Source organism: Urocitellus parryii, chromosome X, assembly GCF_045843805.1.
Source record: "Urocitellus parryii isolate mUroPar1 chromosome X, mUroPar1.hap1, whole genome shotgun sequence".
Taxonomy (NCBI): Eukaryota; Metazoa; Chordata; class Mammalia; order Rodentia; family Sciuridae; genus Urocitellus; species Urocitellus parryii.
This window is the reverse complement of record NC_135547.1, coordinates 102,879,657-102,896,793: the sequence shown is the minus strand read 5'-3', so window position 1 is coordinate 102,896,793 and position 17,137 is coordinate 102,879,657. Positions and strand designations below refer to the sequence as shown.

Sequence of the window (17,137 nt, the reverse complement as noted above, 5' to 3'; positions counted from 1 at the left end):
TTCTCTTCCCCACCCTAAAACTCAAAGCCTGATCAACCACAAAGTCCTTAGTGGTAGAATTTGTATTGGCATGTAATCCAGGTTGTTCTTTCCCTTTTTGCTCATTTGTTGAACTTTTCACTTTGATATTGTTTTTCTCTCCAGCACTGAGCTGGTTCACAGTTTATGACATCCTCCAGTTTCAGTAAATGATATGAATAGTCATATCAGTATTATCGATTTAAGGATTACAAGAAGTGCTATGCTTGATTAGTTGGCTTAAATAAATCACTAACTTTTCTGGGCTTAGCTTCCTCATCTGTGAAACAAAAGGTAAAGAATAGAGGAAATCTGTAAAACTCTTCTGAAAGTGTTTTTCATAATTATATTATATCATATACTCTGCAATTGCATTATCTTGTACTATATTGTATTGTACTGTATCAAATTGTGTATTCCATTATATAGTAATGCATTAGTTGTAAAGAAGCACTTAAGGGATTGGAAGATCTGAGAGCAAATACCTGGGAGTGTTTTGTTGTTCTTTTACAGGACAGATAATGCTAAGGATCAGACCCAGGACCTGGCATATGCTAGACTCACTAAGCTACATCATAAGCTCCCACTGAGAAGGGTTTTACATTTTATATTGCTTCATGTACCATTTTGTTTTATAGATACCTACTAATTCCTTTAAAACCATTAATGGTCAAGAATAATATTAATGATTTATAAATACATTTAGATTAGTGAGACAATTGCTGCTCACATTTGTATTGGCTACTTCTTCAATTCTGTGCAAATGCATTAAATATTTTATGATGTGTGTGTTGTCCTAAAATACACCAAAGTTCTTAAAATGAAAACTATTTCCCCTTTTCTAGGTACTGGATCTTCCAATGCTTCAGGCCACGTTGAACACCCAAATGAAATAATGCTGACGAAACAAAGGAAACTGACTTCTTCATATCTTTGGATAGTGATTAAAAATCAGTAGAATCACTCAGGGTCAGAAGATCATAGTGCAAATCCCTACCTGATCATTGTTACCTTGTGATCTTTGGCAAAATAATAGTTTGCTCATCTTTGAAAAGGGTACAAAAATACCTGTCATTTTTTTTAATGACTGTCATTTTTTATTGCTATGATGAAGCATATGAGATGAAGTTTGTGAAATAGCTATTCTTTGTAATATTAAAAATGTATAATGAATATGAATTTATTGGTTATGGAGAAAATAGTGAATTGGTTATTACTTTAAAAAGATTCTCAAATAAATTTTATTATAACATATAATAAATTTTATTATATATGTTTTAAAATTATTATACTATAACAAGTTCTATTTCATGACTATTTCAAATCTATTACATTATACCTCTAATAACTCCCTTAAACATGGTACATTCAAATAATTGTATATTAATTAATATCTGGAGGGAAAATGAGAAAGAGGATATACTTTATAACTTACTTCAAAATATTAGGAATTTTGGCCAAGCAGATTTATTTTCTCTGAGAATATTATGTATGATTTTTATATAAAGTATTTTAAGAATAACTGGAGGGCTGGGGATGTGGCTCAAGCAGTAGCGTGTTCACCTGGCATGCGTGTGGCCCAGGTTCGATACTCAGCACCACATACAAACAGAGATGTTGTGCCCACCGAAAACTAAAAAATAAATATAAAAAAATTCTCTCTCTCTCTCTCTCTCTCTCTCTCTCTCTCTCTCTCTCTCTCTGTCTCTCTCACTCTCTCTTAAAAAAAAATAACTGGAAACTTTTCTAAATAGTTACTTTTGAGTACTTTGTTATAATGAGTATATTTTTAAATGTCCTATTGGTTTAAGAAAAAGAAAGAAAACAGTTGTATATAGTAAGGTATTAAGCACAAAGTATGACTTTATATAAGAAATTTGAGTAGAATTCTAGTTTACTTCTCAGCCAACAGACAGCACCAACTTGCCATTTGTGTGACTGAAAAATCATGAAAGTACATCTTCTTTTCCTTAAACATATCTCCTCAGTTGATTGTTCACGGAGTAGATATAAGCCTTCCCCATCAAGCACTGCCCAAATTCCTGTTTGAAGTCATTAAAAGTATTGAGGTACATTGCAATGTAGCAATAAACAATCAGAATACATGCTTAATGTTTCATGTGTTTGACAAGATGAGCTCAGGAAAAAAAAAATTCTATTTTTCTTTCTTTGATATCCAAGTTCTAGCAGAATTCTTAGCAATTCACCCATATTATCCTTCTCCTAGCATCATTGACTTGACTAATAGTACCACCGTTATTATTCATCCTGACTTTGAAGTTAGAGAATTCATCATATTTTCTGGTCATACAGGGTATATGCCAACCTTTGTATAAAGCATGAAAAACCCTACATTATCTCATCTCAACCTGAAAAGTCCAGAATAAGATAGAAAAGTGCTAATAAGATATACAACATGAGAGCTAGGATTGTAGCTCAGTGGTAGAGCACTTGCCTACCATGTGTGAGGTACTGGGTTCCATCCTCAGCACCAAACAAAAAAATAAATTAAATAAAGGTATTGTTTAGAAAAAAAAGATATACAACATGAAATAAGACCCTGAGCACAGCACAGTCCCTGAGTGTACAGATGAAATAAGCTTTTTAATTGTCACAATAATTGAGAGAAAAGAGACTAGCATCTAGACATGGTATGTAAACATATTAAATTTTGAATAAGAAATTCTTAGTAAGAATTCAGGAAGGAACCAACAATTTTTCTAATAATGAACAAAACGGAGGTTATAATAATAGAAAAGAGAAGCTGATCCTGACATCCAAACACATTCCATGGAGCTATGTTCTTACTATTTATTAGTAACTTTGGGTGGCTCACTGATTAATCTTTAAAAATTTCACATTTTTAAGCTTTGTATTTTGATTAGATTTCTGGAGCTAGTCTAAATTTTTCTTTTTTTTTAAACAAAGTTGTTGTTATTTTATTTGGACATTTATTTTGTTCACTTATATGTGGTGCTGAGAATCAAACCCAGTGCCTCACACATTCTAGGCAAGCATTCTACCACTCAGCCACAACCCCAGCCCTAAATTTTTCTCTTAATAAAACCTATCTTTGCTTTTCGGTGTATGTGGATTTATTCCTGTACAGAATTAAGGAAACTTTTCATGTGGGTGACAATGTTATCAGAAGATCATAATTTTCATACTAGAAAGTCAACTCTATGCCTTGCATAAAATCCTTCAATAAATAAGACAGAAGTCCATATCAAGAAGTACAATCTCAAATCGTCTGTTATTAGGCTCCCATAAAATATTTGACTAAAAGTGAAACTTAAGAGAACTTTTTCTAAAGCAGTCATTTACAGCCCCATTTATTTTCATAATAGGAATTATTCATTAATAATAGTATAATCAATATTATTGATAATAAAATCTATTGATTGAGTTGTTAAACATAAAATAATGGTTATTACTAGGAAAGTTTTCAAAATATCCACAATCTGTAGTTTTATTTTGTTCACATCTACTATCCCAGATTATGCTAATATACCAAAATGGAGCATGGTAAGAAATATTAGTGCTGAAACTATAATATTGTTTTCTTTCTAACAATAATAACTTTTTAAAAAAACACTGAAGAAGGGGCTGGAGTTGTGGTTCAGTGGTAGGGCACTTGCCCAGTATGCATAAGGTACTGGGTTTGATCCCCAGTACCACATAACAATGAAAACAAACAAAAATAAAGGTATTGTGTCCATCTACAATGGAAAAAAATACTGAATGATTTGGTAATTCATTCCTTTTAATAATAACTACATAATTGACTACAGTTCTGCTTTTTGCTTTTAGTGTTCAAAATCTCAAGACAAATTTGAACTTTAAAACTACTAAGTTGGCTTGCATGTTTGGTGCATGTTCCAGGTACAAACTGCTGCTAAGCAACCCACTCCCAAACCGTAATAACTTCAATATTATTTTCTAATATTCTGTTACTTAATTGATGTTTATGGTTTGGATATTAGGTATCCCCAAAAACCTCATGTATGAGATAATGCAGGAAGGTTTGGAGGTAAAGTGATTGGGTTGCAAATTAACCCAATCAGTGAATTAAACCCCTAAGAGATTAACTGAGGGGTAATTGTAGGCAAGTTGAGTGTGGCTAGAGGAGGTAAGTGATTGGAGGTGTGCCTTTGGGGTATATATTCTGTGAGCTGAGTTTATTCTCTCTGCTTCCTGGTGTGATGCCTTGCTTCCCTCCACCACACTCTTCTGCCACAATTTTCTTTCAGCCCTGAGGAATGCAGCCAGCTGTCTATGGATTGAGACCACTGAAACCATGAGCCCCCCCCAATAAACTTTTCCTCCTCTAAAGTTGTTCTTATCAGGTATATTAGTCACAGCAGTGAAAAAGCTGATAAAACAGAAATTGGTACTGAGAGTGGGGTTGTTGCTATGACTAAGCTGACCATGAGGTTCAGAAGCTTTTATAGCTTTTTAGAATTTGTGGGAGAAATTTTGGAAAGTTTAGAGATGCAAGCTGGAAAAGCTCTAGAACGTTGTAAGTGGACCTTAATGGGCAATTCTGGTGGAAACTCAGAAGACCAGAATGCTGGAAGGACTGTGCTTAATAAAGACAGAACTCATGAAGAAGAAGAATATATTTGTACTAGAGGTCATTCATGTTATATTCTGGCTGAGAAGTTGTCTACATTTTGCGTGAGTCCTAAGACTTTCTGTGAGCCTGAGTTTGAAAGTGATGGACTTCTTAACCTGGTGGGAGAAATTTCTAGGCAGTACTGCATTCAGGTAGTGACATAGATATTGCTGGCAGCTTTTAGACAAGTTTATTGTATTATATTCAGGAGCAGAAAGTAGAGCAGAAAAAAAAATGGAAAAACTTGAACTGAAATGTGGGAAGAAAACAGGGGCTAAGGAAACTGCCATTTTTAAAGAAGTTACCACCGCTAAAGAAATGCTAAAGACTTTTCTGAGACACAATAAGAAAGATGCCTTGAGGGAATCTCAAGAATTGGCAAAACCACTTCCATCTCAGGCTGAAAGAAGTAAAAGCAAAAATTTGAGAATAGACCAGTGGGGTACCAAGCTTGAACTGGAGTATGAAGTTATTTCACAGTACTCAGCCACCCAGGCACTCAGAGGCTGCTGCAGCTGTGCTCTCTGGAAGTTTGGCCACTGCTCAACACGGTAGCAACCCGGTGGTGCTGGTTCTGCAGGAATGCAGGATGCTGGAGTTAGGGGATCATGGAGGCTTACACTGAGATTCCAAAGGCAGGCCTGAGAGGTCAGGCAAAGAGTCTGGGTTGGAGTCCCTGCAGGTGACTGCTGAGAGGGAGATGCATGGAGATGTGAAGAGGAAGCCAAAGATGCACTGCACGCCTAAGATAAAGAAATGTCACTACTGTGGAACATCTGCTGAAGAAAGCTGCAGGAATTGAGCAGAGACTAGCCAACAGAGCAGCTATGTGGGCTGCAGGCAGCAAAGCCACGGGTGTGCAGCTACATAAGCCTTTCCACAGAGTATCAACATACCTTGTGCTCCAGATACTGGACATAGAGCTACAGGAATATCTGCCCTGCTGGGTTTTGATTTTGCTTTGGTCTCCTCCTCTTTCTATGCCCCTATTTTTCTGAATGGAAACATTTACTCTATATCTTTATAAATTGGATACATGTAACTTGGCTTTGACTTTTGGAGACACAATGCTAAATTGTCTTAAGTCTCACAGGAGACTTTGGACTTGAACTTGGGGCAATCTTGAAACTGTTGAGATTATAGGGACTTTTGAAAATAACTAAATGTATTTTGTGTTGTGAGGTGAGCATGAACTTTTGGGGACAAGGGCAGAAAAGTTATGATTTAGATATTAGGTGTTCCTCCAAAGTTCATGTGTGAAACGATGCAAGAAGATTCAGAGGAGAAACGATTGAGTTATGTGAGCCTTTAACCTAATCAGTGAATTAATCCCTTGACAGAGATTAACTGAGGAATAAGTGCAGGCTGATAGGATGTGGCTAGAGGAGGTAGGTCCCTGGGGGGCATGCCTTTGAGATATATATTTGGGGAGCTAAGCCTAGACTCTCTCTCCACTTTCTGGTATGATGTCTCAAGATACTTCCCTCCACCACACTCTTCTGCCATGATTTTCAGCCTCACCTGAAGCCCTGAGGAGTGGAGTCAGTTGTTTTTGGACTAAGGCCTCTCAAACTGTGAGCCTCAAAATAAACTTTCCCCCTTAAAACTGTTATTTTCAGGTCCTGTGGTTACAGCAGTGAAAAAACTAACTAAAACAATTGGGTTCTCCTAGGCACTTGTTCCCAAGGGTTCCTCTTGCAGTTGTAGTCAGAATGTGGCTGAGTCAGAACTAGTTGAAGGATTAATTGGGCTAAATTTCAAAGATAGATGAATTGTTTGGCAACTTATATGAGACAACTAACACCACTTTGGGCATCCCACCACCCCTCTCAACACTCAACCCACACCTGCAACCTCTCCATATGGCTTCCTACTGGTTACTGTATAGTAAAACTTCTAGATGACTACTGGTTTCACCTAGAACAATTACTCCAAGAGAGTCATGGGAAAGTCAGAAAAATTTTCTGACCTAGATTCACAACTTAGAACCATTACTTCCACTGCATTTTATTGGCAGAAGGAAGATTACTAATTCAGTCCTTGATTCAGGCAGAAGGACTCAAATTGACATTGGATACAAGAAGGTGTGATTTATTGTGGACCATCTTTATAGATGAGCTACTACACTACAATCAGATTTTCTTTTTTCTAGAGTAGATGTTCTATTTTATTACTTTATAATGTGTATATTTTTGTGAAAATGTGACTTTGTCTTCTTTATGAAGATGTCAAATAATATTAAATGATAATTGATGTTTGTGCAGATGGAATAAAATATTATATATCATAAGATATGTTATGAGAATTGATTGTTAATAAATGTGTGAATAGTTTGTAAATAAGAGAATATACTATAATGCTAAGTTTAAAACCAGTTCATCATGGGAGCTTCTGTTTTTGTTGAAATTTAAGAATTTTTGTTTGAGACTGATGCTATTAATATCTACTGAGTAATCCATAGAGTATGTTACAAGATAAGAGAGAGAGAGAGAGAATTATGCTCAATAAGATACCTGGAAACTACATGGCTCTATTAAAATATAATCAGGGAAACTATATATTAGCATTTTATGATTTTATTTCTATCCATGTTTCTTAGAAATAATTCCAAATTAATGCAAAGGTACATAAATCTGTATTTCATTTTCACACTTACAATTTAGTGAGATGTTGGAGTGAACTGAATGTTCTTCAAGATTTCTTGTGTGACTATGAGTCTAAGAATCTTCCCTAAAGAATTAATTCTTCATGCCCACTATTGTGCAATGTGTCACTAATGAGTTCCTTGTTTACCTTCTTCTTTATTTTCCCTTCTTTCATGATACAATTTTTGACCTATTGTATAGTTAGAACTTTACCTTGTTGCCATTTTTCTCTTCTTTTCCCATAAAAGTAGTCAAGTTGTGTGTATTGCCAGAACCCTTCCCTTTACCAAATAGCATCTTACTTTACTTGATATTGGACCATCCAGCTCTTTTTTGGACTTGACAAAAGTGCAGGTAAACCCTCATCTAAATTGTGTTCTCTTTGGCCTCCATGTCTAAATATGCCACTCAGTCTTCCCAGAATGTCATCTCTACTTTGCAGTGCCAAATCATCTGCCTCACTCATTAAAAACTTTCCCAAGGTCAATGATCCTAATTATACAATGAGACTTCTCTCTCTGGCCTTTTTGCCAGTTTAAAGACTAAAGCACTTAATGGGAACAACTATAATTGCTTTATAAATGTTTTTTTTGCATATGCATAATTTTCTTTGGTTCTTTTTTCTCCCTCATTAAATCAAATAACTGACTTCAGAAACATTGCCTATTATTCCTCTTAAAACTCTTCACTGTACTCAGTTAAGTATTAAGCATTTAGTAGATAGCCCATAAATGTGTTGACTAAGAAAATCAGCAGCAGCCCTTGGTCTACTGTACTCTCTGTGCTTTGGTTTTTTACAGTTAGGAAAAAAAAAAGGATATTATGAAAGTAATTTACCATTAGAAAAGTGTTTTGAAATCCTTGAACAGAGAATTCTCTTCAACAATTGTATGAAATACTGCTGCAATTATAATGATTTCTGGATGCCACTTTGCTACAAATCTGCCATCTAGCAACAAAAGAAAATGCCACTTGAAGAAAACTGGTTAACAAAGTGCTGTGCAAGGCCAAAGTGCTACCTATTCCACCCTACATCAAACTGGACTTTCATATCCTGAAACTAAAAGAATAATTCTAAAGAAATTTCATCTAAGAGAAAACTTTTTGAAAAAAAAACAGGATGCTCCACAAAGCTTTAGCTCCGTTTCAGCCTAGAATGACTATTTTCTTTTATCCAAGTTACCTAGTGGAATTATGATCCTACAAGATGGATCCTGTACTATAAATCAATTTTTAAAAGTATACACTTAACTCTACAAAATCTGTAAAACTTTTGAATTGTAGCTTAGGATAATATTTTATAATACAAGAAAACTTCCCAGACTTGAAGAATGAGACAGAATCCCAAATCCTAGAAGCCTACAGGACGCCGAATGTGCAAAATCATAAGAGATCCACACCTAGACACATTATAATGAAGATGTCCAACATACAGAATAAGGAGAGAATTTTAAAAGCTACAAGGGAAAGAAAGAAGATTACATTTAGGGGTAAACCAATCAGAATAACAGCTGATCTCTCAACACAGACTCTAAAAGCTAGAAGATCCTGGAATAACATATTTCAAACGCTTAAAGAAAATGGATTCCAACCAAGAATCTTGTATCCGGCGAAATTAAGCTTCAGGTTAGAAGATGAAATTAAAACCTTCCACGATAAACAAAAGTTAAAAGAATTCACAGCTAGAAAACCATCTCTTCAAAAAATCCTTGGCAAAACATTACAGGAAGAGGAAATGGAAAATAACATTGAAAACCAACAATGGGAGGTAGGACAGTAAAGGGGGGAAAGTAGTCAAAGAGGATAACAAATCAGGTTTAGTAACATCAATAAACAAACATGGATAGAAGAACAAACCATATCTCAATAATAACCCTAAATGTTAATGGCTTAAACTCACCAATTAAGAGATACAGGCTAGTAGAATGGATCAAAAAACAAGACCCAACAATATGCTGTCTACAGGAGACGCATTTGATAGGAAAAGATATACATAGACTGAAGGTGAAAGGTTGGGAAAAATCATATCACTCATATGGACCGCGGAAACAAGCAGGAGTGTCCATACTCATATCTAATAAAATAGATTTCAAGCCAAAGCTAATCAAAAGGGACAAAGAAGGACACTTCATACTGCTCAAGGGAACCATACACCAACAAGACATAACAATCATAAATATATATGCCCCAAATAATGGTGCAGCTGTGTTCATCAAGCAAACTCTTCTCAAGTTCAAGAGTCTAATAGACCAACATACAATAATCATGGGAGACTTCAACACACCTCTCTCACCACTGGACAGATCTTCCAAACAAAAGTTAAATAAGGAAACTATAGAACTCAATAACACAATTAACAACCTAGACTTAATTGACATATATAGACTATACCACCCAACATCAAGTAGCTACACTTTTTTCTCAGCAGCACATGGAACCTTCTCAAAAATAGACCATATACTATGTCACAGGGCAACTCTTAGACAATACAAAGAGGTAGAGATAATACCATGCATCTTATCTGATCATAATGGAATGAAACTGAAAATCAATGATAAAAGAAGAAAGGAAAAATCAAACATCACCTGGAGAATGAACAATAGGTTGCTGAGTGATCAATGGGTTTTAGAAGACATCAAGGAGGAAATTTAAAAATTCCTAGAGTTAAATGAAAACACAGACACAACATATCGGAATCTATGGGACACACTGAAAGCAGTTCTAAGAGGAAAATTCATTGCTTGGAGTTCATTCCTCAAAAAAAGAAAAAACCAACAAATAAATGATCTCATACTTCATCTCAAAATCCTAGAAAAAGAAGAGCAAAACAACAGCAAAAGAAGTAGAAGGCAAGAAATAATTAAAATCAGAGCTGAAATTAATGAAATTGAAACAAAAGAAACAATTGAAAAAATTGACAAAACTAAAAGCTGGTTCTTTGAAAAAATAAATAAAATTGACAGACCCTTAGCCATGCTAACGAAGAGAAGAAGAGAGAGAACCCAAATTACTAGCATACGGGATGAAAAAGGCAATATCACAACAGACACTTCAGAAATACAGAAGATAATCAGAAATTACTTTGAATCCTTATACTCCAATAAAATAGAAGATAGTGAAGGCATAGATAAATTCCTTGAGTCTTATGATCTGCCCAGATTGAGCCAGGAGGATATAGACAACCTAAACAGACCAATAACAATAGAGGAAATAGAAGAAACCATCAAAAGACTACCAACTAAGAAAAGCCCAGGACCGGATGGGTATACAGCAGAGTTTTACAAAACCTTTAAAGAGGAACTAACACCAATACTTTTCAAGCTATTTCAGGAAATAGAAAAAGAGGGAGAACTTCCAAATTCATTCTACGAGGCCAACATCACCCTGATTCCGAAACCAGACAAAGACACTTCAAAGAAAGAAAACTACAGACCAATATCTCTAATGAACCTTGATGCAAAAATCCTCAATAAAATTCTGGCGAATCGGATTCAAATACATATCAAAAAAATTATACACCATGATCAAGTAGGATTCATCCCTGGTATGCAAGGTTGGTTCAATATACGGAAATCAATAAATGTTATCCACCACATCAATAGACTTAAAAATAAGAACCATATGATCATCTCGATAGATGCAGAAAAAGCATTCGACAAAGTACAGCATCCCTTTATGTTCAAAACTCTAGAAAAATTAGGGATAACTGGATCATACCTCAACATTGTAAAAGCAATCTGATAAGCCACAGGCCAGCATCATTCTGAATGGAGAAAAATTGAAGGCATTCCCTCTAAGATCTGGTACAAGACAGGGATGACCTCTCTCACCACTTCTGTTCAACATAGTCCTCGAAACACTGGCCAGAGCAATTAGGCAGACGAAAGAAATTAAAGGCATAAAAATAGGAAAAGAAGAACTTAAATTATCACTATTTGCAGATGATATGATTCTATACCTAGCAGACCCAAAAGGGTCTACAAAGAAGCTATTAGAGCTAATAAATGAATTCAGCAAAGTGGCAGGATATAAGATCAACACGCATAAATCAAAGGCATTCCTGTATATCAGCGACAAATCCTCTGAAACGGAAATGAGGACAACTACTCCATTCACAATATCCCCCCAAAAAATAAAATACTTGGGAATCAACCTAACAAAAGAGGTGAAAGATTTATACAATGAAAATTACAGAACCCTAAAGAAAGACATAGAAGAAGACCTTAGAAGATGGAAAAATATACCCTGCTCATGGATAGGCAGAACTAACATCATCAAAATGGCGATATTACCAAAAGTCCTATATAAGTTCAATGCAATGCCAATCAAAATCCCAACAGCATATCTTGTAGAAATCGATAAAAGAATCATGAAATTCATATGGAATAATAAAAGACCCAGAATAGCAAAAACAATACTAAGCAGGAAGTGTGAATCAGGCGGTATAGCGATACCAGACTTCAAACTATACTACAGAGCAATAGTAACGAAAACAGCATGGTACTGGTACCAAAACAGGTGGGTGGACCAATGGTACAGAATAGAGGACACAGTAACCAATCCACAAAACTACAACTATCTTATTTTTGATAAAGGGGCTAAAAGCATGCAATGGAGGAAGGATAGCATCTTCAACAAATGGTGCTGGGAAAACTGGAAATCCATTTGCACCAAAATGAATCTGAATCCCTATCTCTCGCCGTGCACAAAAGTTAACTCAAAATGGATCAAGGAGCTTGATATTAAATCAGAGACATGGCATCTGATAGAAGAAAAAGTTGGTTATGATCTACACGCTGTGGGATCGGGCTCCAAATTCCTCAATAGGACACCCATAGCGCTAGAGTTAACAAATAGAATCAACAAATGGGACTTACTCAAACTAAAAAGTTTTTTCTCAGCAAAAGAAACAATAAGAGAGATAAACAGGGAGCCTACATCCTGGGAACAAATCTTTACTCCACACACTTCAGATAGAGCCCTAATAACCAGAATATACAAAGAACTCAAAAAATTAGACAATAAGATAACAAATAACCCAATCAATAAATGGGCCAAGGACCTGAACAGACACTTCTCAGAGGAGGACATACAATCAATCAACAAGTACATGAAAAAATGCTCACCATCGCTAGCAGTCAGAGAAATGCAAATCAAAACTACCCTAAGATACCATCTCACTCCAGTAAGACTGGCAGCCATTAGGAAGTCAAACAACAATAAGTGCTGGAGAGGATGCGGGGAAAAGGGCACTCTTGTTCATTGCTGGTGGGACTGCAAATTGGTGCAGCCAATTTGGAAAGCAGTATGGAGATTTCTTGGAAAGCTGGGAATGGAACCACCATTTGACCCAGCTATTCCCCTTCTCGGTCTATTCCCTAAAGCCCTAACAAGAGCATGCTATAGGGACACTGCTACATTGATGTTCATAGCAGCTCAATTCACGATAGCAAGAGTGTGGAACCAGCCTAGATGCCCTTCAATAGATGAATGGATAAAAAAAATGTGGCATTTATATACTATGGAGTATTACTCTGCATTAAAAAATGACAAAATCATAGAATTTGGAGGGAAATGGATGGCATTAGAGCAGATTATGCTAAGTGAAGCTAGTCAATCTTTAAAAAACAAATACCAAATGACTCCTTTGATATAAGGGGAGTAAACAAGGACAGGGTAGGGACGAAGAGCTTGAGAAGAAGATTTACATTAAACAGGGATGAGAGGTGGGAGGGAAAGGGAGTGAGAAGGGAAATTGCATGGAAATGGAAGGCGATCCTCAGGGTTATACAAAATGTCATATAAGAGGAAAGGAGGGGCAAGACAAGATAATACAAATGGAAGAAATGATTTACAGTAGAAGGGGTAGAGAGAGAAAAGGGGAGGGGAGGGGGGGGAGGGGAGGGGGGATAGTAGAGAATAGGACAGACAGCAGAATACATCAGACACTAGAAAGGCAATATGTCAATCAATGGAAGGGAAACTGATGTGATACAGCAATTTGTATACGGGGTAAAAGCGGGAGTTCATAATCCACGTGAATCAACAGTGTAATATGATGTATTAAGAACTATGTAATGTTATGAACGACCAATAAAAAAAAAATAAAATAAAATAAATAAATAAATAAACAAAATTAAAAAAAAATCAAATGGCAATGATATGATTAGAAGAGAAGATTCAAAAAACAATGGAATCAAAATAATCTAATAAAAATCCTCTGAATATTGAAAGATTGATTAAATAGTTTAGAAAATTAGTAAGAAGGATTAGTAACCCAAACAAAGTTTCAAAATTCTTGGAAAAACCACTGACTTCCATTATTTAAACCAATTCTTTATGACCTACAATGCAAAATATGTAGATAATACGTTTGAAATGCTCTTATTATCAGATTGCTGTTTTTTATTTCTGGGATGTTTCATCCCTCTCACTATTCTCCAGAAAACCTATTCTTACTTTTCAGATCTCAGCCTAAATTTCACTCTCCTAAAAAGGTCTTTCCTGAGCCCCCAGATCATAACTATGTTCTCCCTGATCTGCTTTCCAGATGTCTTTTTAAAATTATTTTTTAATTACACACTGACAAATTCTAGTTTTACATATTTATAGGCTATCCAGTAGTCTTATATTTTTTTTAAATAAATATGGAATATTTTTATTTTAATTTGTTATATATGACAGCAGAATGCATTACAATTCATACTACAGATATAGAACATTTTTTTAATATCTCTGGTTGTATACAATATGGAATGATTATATCAAGATAATTATATTGTGTTATATTCTTTCAAAACATTTGTCATAATTTGTAACTGTAGATCTTTTGTGTTTATTTCCTTAATTATTGTGTTCTCCCACTAAATCATAACTCACCTAAGGTAGGGTATCAGGCCACCTGGTATGCTCTTTTTTCTTTTGGCATTCTATCCAGCACAGTATTCCACCCTTAGGACATGGGCAATACATACTTCCATATTGGTTGAATGAACAAAACAATAAAAATGATAAATATGTCATCATGTCACTAGTACATTAATTTATTTTGGTAGATGAAAATATATGAACTCCATTTCCACTTTACAAAGGATTTTGGGGCCCCTAAGAGGCTCCCCAAAGAGTGGCATTTGTTGATGGGCTGCCTGCCCATAATTTGGTTTATAGAACCAAACTTTTAATTATGGATTATTTATAGAAACATATAAATTAATGCTTATTTATCATAAGATTCACCCTTTAGAATCAGGTAATGAAATAATTTTTCTGACAATTTCCCACCCTCCTGTTAGTTATCTCTATGAATATAAAATATTGAAGCCAAGTCTATCCCATATAAACATTGAATCTCTTGGTTTGCAGTTTGGTCTATGACTCTCAGAGCAGGTGGACCTGCAGTGTAAGAACTGCACATTCTGAAATTTAGAAAATGTTCAGAAAAATGTGCTTGATCTACATAAAATCAAGTACATAAGAAGCTAGTGGCTTGATTCAGACATTGAATGACATTAGGCCTGATTCTTACTTTATGACCATATGACTCTTATCACAGTTGGATGTCTTTTGAATAGCAGTGTCACTGTATGCAGATGAGTACTGAACCCATTTTCTTTCTTTTTCAGAACTTTTTCTATCTTTTATTTGTTTCATAATATGTTGACTTTTTGCTACCTCTCAGAACAAATATGTGGATGGTTTATAAAATGTCTCCGCACTTGCTTTGAATATCTATATCTATATCTATATCTATATCTATATATATATACACATATATATATATACACATATATATATATACACATATATATATATATATACACAAATAACTTCTACAGTGAAAAATATAATAGAAGCACAAATGTTGCCCAGAAGAGAGCTGTATTAATATCAAATTATAAGAGACATTTCTGAAATTCTTGAGATCCAGAATTTAAACTAATCAGTCAGTGTTTTCTCAGTAAGTTCAATACAATGCCACATCAGTAGTTTGCTTTTTAACATCATGATTGATTAACACTTGTAAATATTTTATTTATGTATCTATTTTATTTATGTATCTACTTTTAACTATATATTCCCTCTCATCAAGTAAATTAAGTCTGAAGAGAAACAGGATGACATGATCAATGAGAGAAGATGTTTATTGGATCAGAAATACTGGATTGGAAATAAAACACAATTAGTGAAATGCTATGATCTCCTGCATTAGATGTAAACTGAAGAAGTTGAACTTTATTTTTTTGTTGTTCACAACTGATAACATTATGATTACCCTATATTGGATTTAACACCAGTCAGTGCCTAGCAAGGCTTGCTGGTTCCTGAACGTGAACTAAGAAAGACTTCCAAGAATATGGAGGTAAGGAGGAGGGAAAACGGCCACTTTCCTTGTCTCCAAGATCAAAGCAGAATGATCTTGTTTGTGAAGTTACATACTCATAAAATATATGAAGAGACCCTTATGTAAAGTTGTCATTCTATCTATCCTGTATATATTTCCCTTGCTTGTAGGAGTGGTGTGGCCCTCCATTTTGTCCTGGCCAGCCATGGTTGAGGAAAGTATAATAAAATGTCCAAACTCTCTCTGCTGAGTCTTTCAAATTCTTTCTTTTGGATCAGCAAATAGTACCCTAGGGATTTTGCAGCTCTGGGGTTGAATAGGAAAATTAGGCAATCACAAAACACAGGATTATGAAAGAAAATTGAAGTCAAATCAATATAATGTGTTCTACTGTACATTAAGTTTTCTGTTTCATCTTGGGGATTTTAGTCTTTTCTAAGTAGTATTTTCTAAGTAAATCTCAATAAGTAAATAATATAACTCCCTTGCAAACTAGGTGTTCTATTCAATATGTTAATCTTTTTCAGGACTGTAAGAAATCCTTTATTAAGTAATGCTCTAAGAAGGCAAATGGTGTTCTATTTGCCTTAATATAGTACAATCAAATTAATCTAACCTCAATGCAGAGAAATGTCATTCAGACTTAGAAAAACAACCAGAGAACAAGAATATTTTAGAAGTAAAGCAAATTTCTTTCTTAAAAATATAGAAAAACTGTTGAAGCAAAAATAAAATAGTTGGGTAATTTATTTTTGAAAATCTAAATGCGCCAATAAGAACTTTGTGCAAAAAAGAACACCAAGGTATTATAAAATTCACAAAAAGCATTTTGGGAGAAGGAAAGTTAGCCTGGAAAAATGACTCCTTTCCTCAGTTTGACAATTATCCTGACTTAGTACAAGAAACAACTATAAAATTCTTCTCTCTTGACTTCCTGTAACAAATATTAATAGTGGTACAGAATTTAATAAACTGAGTTGGGCTAATATTTGCACATGGTTTGGATGGGCAAATGATTCTGTAATCTGCTGGCTCTCCCCTTTGTTGTGATTCATCTTTTAGAAGAACAAGTACTCCAGTCTTCTAGTTCTTATTCATTTTCTTGTTACAAAAACCTTTCTTAGTCACAATGTTTCCTCATTATAAAAACTTTGGCAGCAGATGTACTAAAATTGGAAAGATACAGATATTAGCATGGCCCCTCAACAAGGATGACATACAAATTTGCAAAACATTTCATATTTTTTAGCTGCTCTTGCCACAGGGGAAAATAACTGGGTAACTACGTAAGATGATAGATACGTTAATTTGTTTCACTATAGTAACCATTTTACAGTATATTTGTATCTCATAACATATGTTGTAAGCCTTAAATATATACAATAAAATTGATTTTAAAAAAGAAACAAAATATGCAAACACCATAAAAAAGAAACAATCATTCACAATATTATTTTAATGCTGTGACATGTTAATGAATCTTAAAAAGGTTATCTGGGGTTCTCTAAAACCTTGATA

General features: G+C 34.7%; 1 pseudogene; it reads left to right on the top strand.

The window, feature by feature from the left end:
- The first annotated feature begins 16,765 nt into the window (after positions 1 to 16,765).
- LOC113181916 (U6 spliceosomal RNA) lies at positions 16,766 to 16,865 on the top strand (annotated as a pseudogene).
- The last annotated feature ends 272 nt before the right edge of the window (positions 16,866 to 17,137 follow it).